Source organism: Cebus imitator, unplaced genomic scaffold (genome assembly GCF_001604975.1).
Source record: "Cebus imitator isolate Cc_AM_T3 unplaced genomic scaffold, Cebus_imitator-1.0 Scaffold87, whole genome shotgun sequence".
In the NCBI taxonomy this organism is placed as follows: Eukaryota; Metazoa; Chordata; class Mammalia; order Primates; family Cebidae; genus Cebus; species Cebus imitator.
The window spans coordinates 4,996,879-5,003,421 of NW_016107402.1; the positions used below are offsets into that span (position 1 = coordinate 4,996,879).

Genomic DNA, 6,543 nt, shown 5'->3' on the forward strand with positions numbered 1-6,543 from the left:
GCCACTGTACTCCAGCCTGGGCAATAGAGTGAGACTCCGTTTAAAGAAAAAAAAATAGTCTTCTTCCTGTCATCACTCTCTGCCAACAAAAGTTCATTCTAACAACAATTATTTACTGAGTTTCTGCTATGTGCCATAGACTGTGCTAGGAGTCACAGAAACATCACCCACTCTTCTCTGTCAGTATATCTAAGATCATCTGTGACCTTGCCAGCATTAAACAAGAGTCTAAAATGGGGTTTCTCTGCCACAACTAAAACAGGATGCTAAAATAATTTTAAAATGGGGGTTCTGGATTTGAATAGTCTAGGCTTTAATCCCAACTGTACCACTTCCTTGCTATGTGATTGTGGGAGTCTTCCTTCCCCTCCTTGCCCTTCCTTTCTCCTTCCTTCCTTCCTTCCTTCCATCCTTCCTTCCTTCCTTCTTTCCTTCCCTCCCTCCCTCCCTCCTTCCTTCCATCCTTCCTTCCTTCCTTCCCTCCCTCCCTCCTTCCTTCCTTCCTTTTCTTCCTTCCCTTCTTCCCTCCCTCCCTCCCACCTTCCTTCCTTCTTTTTTTTTTTTTTTTTTTGAGACAGAGTCTTGCTCTGTTACCCAGGCTGGAGTGCAGTGGTGAAATCTCAGGCTCACTGCAGCCTCTGCCTCCCGGGTTCAAGCGATTCTCCTGCCTCAGCCTCCTGAGTAGCTGAGATTACAGGCATGCACCACCACACCCGGCTACTTTTTGTGTTTTTAGTGAAGATGGGGTTTCACCACATTGGTCAGGCTGGTCTTGAACTCCTGACCTCGTGATCTGCCCACCTTGGCCTCCCAAAGTGCTGGGATTACAGGCATGAGCCACCATGCATGGCTGGGAGTGTTTCTTAATCCACTAGTAAGCATTTATCTCTCATGGTAAGTATTCAATAAACATTAGCTATTATTTAATTAACCCAATGACCCTAACCAAGGTTGCAGCCTCAACCCAGGGAGCTACAGATAGATGATCTAAAAGCTTTCTTCTAGTCCCAAAGTCTATGATTTTTTTATATTCAGTGGAACAGCTGTGGGGGAGAGGTCAGGAGGAATGGCCCACAACATTTTTAGGAGAAAGGCATAAAAGGTTTTGTGAGCTGATTTCACAAGGTTAGGTTCTTCTTTTTACTTTTTTTTTCTAATTTTTTTTCTTTTTTTCCGGTTCTTACTCCTCTAAATGGGAGATAAATCACCCTTTAGATTTACTCCTCTAAATGGGGAGAAATCTCCCTTGGGGAGAAATCACCAGCAACTAGAATACTACCTTGGTTTCTGGGAGTATTCAGGTATTCACAGACAAATTCGTACTCATGATATGAGCAGAATTGGAAAAAAGCAAGAAACACATGGAGTAATAAACACTATAAATGCCAAATACATATATTCAGTCCTTACTGAGAGCTGGTGCTGTCTGGTTTTCACAGGAAAGACAGGCAGTGTTCAAAGGCTCAGACTCTGGAGTCAGGCAGATCTGGGTCTGATTCCCAATTTGCCTCCTTATCAGGACCCCGGAGGCAAGTTGCTTTTAAGCTTTCTGTTTTAGCTTCTTTCCTTTTCTGCAAAACACAGACAGCAATAGTACCTAACTAAGGGACTGTGCCAATCCAGTGTGAATAAAAGTGAATTGTTATTATCTGACAAATGGCACCCTATGAGTGAGTGACAAGCTTCCCTTGTCAGAAGGTGATGACACTTGTCTTTCCTTTCTGACTTGAGGTTTCATGGGTGGGGCCTGGTCTCTGCCTTAAGAAGATAGGCTTAGTGCCACCCTGGTCACCTTGGGTACTTCCTTAATAAAGAGGAGGGTGTCTCCTCCATCATACCTAGGACTCCACAAAGCTGGAACTGCGTCTCTTCCTCAGAGGTGGGAGCAGCAGTGTCTCCGACAGGGTCAGATGGACCTAGTCTTTCCCCCCACCCCGGGGGCACCCAGAGTGTTTGTGGCTGCCAGTCTACTCAGTGTAGGACCGATTCTCTTTCATCCTCTTCCTTAAGGCCCAGGAGACGCGAGTGAGGACTCTACGACTTCAGCAGCGCCCCCAGAGCAGGAAGCAGTGGGCTGAGGCTCGGTTCTGGAGAACCCCGGGGCCCAAGCCTGAGAGGTCCCACGATTCGGGGGCTCAGAGGGAGTCTTAAGGAGCTCTTAAGGGGCTGTGCGGGGGCCTGGGGACCAGTGGGAGAGCATGTGAGCGGGTGTCCCAGAAGCGGTGTGAGGAGCGTTTCACCCGGTGGTGGGGTGGGAGGTGCGTCCGGGTAACTAATGGCAACCGGGTGGGGTGAGCCCGCTCAGCAGGAACTCCTCGACGGCGAAAAACTACGACTCCCAGGGTGCCCCGGGGCCTAGCCCAGCTTTCCCGCCCGCCCACTGGCTGCCGGTCCCGCGAGCGGCGAAGCCCATTGGCCACGGTGGTGAGGGTCTCCCCCCTAGCAGGTTAGTGGGCGCCGCCGGCAGCAGACGTTGACCGGGCGCGGGTGAGGGGGGCGGGTTAGTGGGGGGCCAGGCTAGCCATTCTGGAAGCGGCCGGGCGCAGTCTCCGTAGCGTAGCCGCCGGCTGTGAGGCGTGGGGCGGAGGCGGAGACTGCGTGGCGCAGGCGCGTTGCTGGGCTTCTCCTGGGTCCCCAGACAGCTGGAGGAGATAAACAGAGGAGGAGGAGGGAGGGGAGTGCGTGTGTGAGAGCGCGCGAGGGAGTGTGAGTGTGTGTGAGCGCGGGTGTGAGGCGGTGCGCAGGGGCGGGCGGAGGCGCTGTCCGGCCCCGGCCAGGCGCCGGACGGGGAGCATGGGAAGGGGCTAGAGCTGCTTGGGCCCCCCAGCCCCCTCCCCGGGATCCGCGTCTCCCTCCCGGGAGAGGGGCCGCCCCCCCGGACGGACATGGGCTCCTGAAGTTGCGCCGCAGCCGGTCGGGGGAGGAGACCTGACAGGTACGGGTCGCCACTGCCGCCGCCACCGCCCCCTGTTCTCCGCTGGCGCCGAGGCGGGGACCGGCTCCCGCAGCCCCGGCGCACTGGCCGCCCTCTCTGGGCCGGCTCCAGCCCTGCCGGCCTGGGGGCCTGCGCCCGCCTGCCTCGGGGCCCCGGGTGTCCCGAGAGGGGCCAGGCCTCGCCGGGGCAGAGGGCAGAGTGGGCCGGGGCGGGGTGGGGTCGGAGGGCTGGTCGGGACGCAGGGGGAGACTGTGGGAGTTCTCTGGCGAGGGAGAGGTGAAAGTCGTTCCATCACGGGACTTTTTTGCGGAGTTTTTGTTTGACATCTGATCTGGCGCCGGAGTCAGGAAGAAGGGGCAGGTGTAAGTGCCGGGAGGGCAACGCCGGCCTGACCTGCTCTCTTAGTTTCTCTCTCTCTCTCTCTCTCTCTCTCTCTCTCTCTCTCTCTCTCTCCCCCCCTCTCTCCCCCCTCTCTCTCTCTGGGTGTGTGTGTGTGTCCACCGCAGATACCTTCCTTCAGTGGCCCATCCTGCCACCAAACTCTGCCAAGGTGTTTTCACCAGGCGACTGTAGCACCCTGTATACAAAGGGCCTCTGCTTGGGAATGGGCTATTCAGTACCCACTTCGAAGGGTAAATAGGAAGTGAGGAGATAGAAGAGACTGCGAACCAACAGGATCCAATCCTTGGACTGAAAGCCGCAGTGAGACACCCCCTTGCCAGCCTGGTTGACTTTACTTGGTGCCTTGGGCTCTCTATCCTCTGCGTGTGTACTCCTATGGTTTCTAGAGAAGAGTACAGGGGCCTATGACTAATATCTAACAGCCGAATTTGACTGTTTCTCCCGAAGTTCTTTTCTTCTGTGACTTTAACCTCCTGAAGTAGTGGTAGAGCAACGTTATAGTTTTTCTCTCAAGTTGGTGACTTTAGGAGCCTGGTAGGGTGATTGATGCTTCCCCATTCTTTCCAAGGATGGGGTAGATGATCTAGGTAAAGTGGCAGTGAAGTCTTCTCTTTTTAACAAAGCCTGACCATTTTGAGAAGAAAACTATTTTGAGGGCAGCTTCTGACTCAAAGAATATGAAATTTCCACCTAGTACACTGGTGTGCCCAGTGGTCTACTAAGCTTTTTTGTGTCTTTTAGAGTCGGTGAGTGGCCAGCCTCTGCTCACTGTACTGAAGGAACTACTTAATGCTGTATCTGTCTTGAGTTCTGGCCTATTCTTCCCTGTGATTCTTATATCTTTAGCGGGATTGAATTGAATTTTTGCTGTTGAGTGTAACAACCAGATCCTCAGTAACAGACCAGGGAGTAACTATTGGGGCTCCTTTGGGCCGAGTCTGAGACTTACTGAGATTTCTTCATTGCAGGTTGTTGTATTTCATTGGCAGGTAAGAAACGACCTTTTCTGTCATAGTTTGTGATCCTGCTGCTTTAAGTCTGGAGTCCTGCTCTCCTTTCCTTTTTTGACCTATGTGGGAGCACTTATGTTCAAGTCTTATTTTGATTTGAAGAAACAGTGCTTTTAGACCAACTTTGCAGAATAATTGAGCAGCAGTCTGTATTTCTGCCTGGGACACCTTCCCTGCCCGGCACGAGGGAAAGAAAGAACATGTGTAAAGAGTATGATGATGATGATGATGTTAACGGCTATTTACCAGTTTCATACAATTGGCAGTTTTTCTAGCTGGGAGGAGTTCAGTATTGACTCATTGGGCATCTTATGTAGGGTATTTTTTGCACACCTAGACTTTAGGATCTGGAAACACAACTGAAAATCTTGAAGTTCACTGCCAAACATTTGTGGATCTTGAGGGGCCAATTGCTAAGGAAGATCTAGACTATAACTCGTTCTTTAATTATTTTTTTCTCTCCTTTCATTTTTTGAGATGGGGTCTCACTCTGTTGCCTAGGCTGGTCTTGAACTCCCGAGCTCAAGAGATTCTCATGTCTCTGCCTCCCTAGTAGTGGGACTACAGACACAGCCACCATGACTAGCTCTCATCTCTCCTTTTAAATTAAGGAATGTGGCTCACATGTGCAGTTCTGAGTCTCAGGAAGTCAAACAGAACATGTAACCTGGTGATACTTGTCTTTTCTTTGGGTCACTGGTTTAATTATCTGTCCTGTTTCCTTTCTTCTTTCCTCCTCACCTTTCCAGATGCTCCACTGCATCTTTAGGCTGCCATTGCAGATTGCTGGACCCGCAAAACCCTTCGGGTGTGCTGTCTTAGCTATCATCTCTTCAGAAGCCAAAGTTCTGGCAGTTGCCATCAGAAACCAGTTCCTTGGTGTTATGTTTAATTTGAGAGTTATTTGCCAGTTGGGGTATATCCTAAAAAGTGACTGACATTTTATTCAGGGCCTGGTGTATCTTGGGCTCAGTGCTAGTTAGTATTTTTACTTTATCCAGGGTAACCTTCATGCCTGTCCTGTGAGGTGAGAATCATTTTCCCTGTGAAGAAACAGATTCAGAGAGATTAAATAATTTGCTTAAGGTCACACAGCTAGTGAGAGGAAGGATTGGAATTCAAACCCAGGTCTATCTGCTCTATGATACTGAATTGCCTCGGGGACTGTGACACATGAGGAAGAACTGAAAGGACCAAGGCTAAGAGCCTGGGGGAAAATGATACCTCATTCAAATACTTGAAGAATTGTCATGGGGAAAGGAAACTGGATGTTCTCTGTGATTCTAGAAGGAGTCACAGGATTAAATGACATAAATTCCAAAACAGTAGACTTTGGTTTGATAGGAGAAAGTATAGCTTTCTAAAAAGAAAATTGGATGCCTTGTGAGGGAGTCAGTTACCCATCGTTGCAGATATTCAAGCAGAGGGCTTGCCACATCTTTTAAAAATTTTTTTTTAATTTTTATTTTATTGAGACAAAGTCTCACTGTATTGCCCAGGCTGAAGTACAGTGGCGTGAGCTCGGCCCACTGCAACCTCTGCCTCCCGGGTTCAAGCGATTCTCCTGCCTCAGCCTCCTGAGTAGATGGGATTACAGGCATGTGCTACAATGCCTGGCTAATTTTTGTATTTTTAGTAGAGATGTGGTTTCACCATATTGGCCAGGCTGGTCTCAAACTCTTGACCTCATGATCTGCCTGCCTTGGTCTCCCAAAGTGCCGGGATTACAGGCATGAGCCACCACACCCAGCCTTTTTTTGTTTTTCTTTTTTTTTTTGAGACAGTTTCACCTTGTCACCCAGGCTGGAGTACAGTGGCCTGATCTCAGCTCACTGGAACCTCTGCCTCCCGGGTTCAAATGATTCTCATGCTTCAGCCTCCCGAGTAGCTGGAATTACAGGCATGTACCACCATGCCTAGCTAATTTTTGTAATTTTGTAGAGACAAGGTTTCACCATCTTGGCCAGACTGGTCTTGAAATCCTGACCTCACATAATCCATCTACCTCCGCCTCCCAGAATGCTGAGATTACAGATGTGAATCACCAAGCCCGGCCCTGGCTAATTTTTTGTGTTTTTAGTAGAGACAGGGTTTTGCCATGTTTCCCAGGCTGGTCTTGGAACTCCTTAGCTCCACCTGCCTTGGCCTCCCAAAGTGCTAGGATTATAGGCATGAGCCACTGCTCCCGGCTTTTTT

At 50.1% G+C, this 6,543-nt stretch overlaps 1 protein-coding gene across 2 annotated transcripts in view; it reads left to right on the top strand.

Annotated features, from left to right (window-relative positions):
- The first annotated feature begins 2,511 nt into the window (after positions 1-2,511).
- The window catches only part of WDTC1 (WD and tetratricopeptide repeats 1), an 80,840-nt gene continuing 76,808 nt past the window's right edge, over positions 2,512-6,543 (top strand). Inside the window, exon 1 of one of the 2 annotated variants that reach the window (XM_017534675.2) lies at positions 2,512-2,935. The gene's annotated coding sequence lies outside the window, so the exon portion shown is untranslated. Of the gene's footprint in view, positions 2,936-3,200; positions 3,298-6,543 lie in introns of those variants that run through there. The other variant, XM_037740699.1, reaches the window with a different exon arrangement.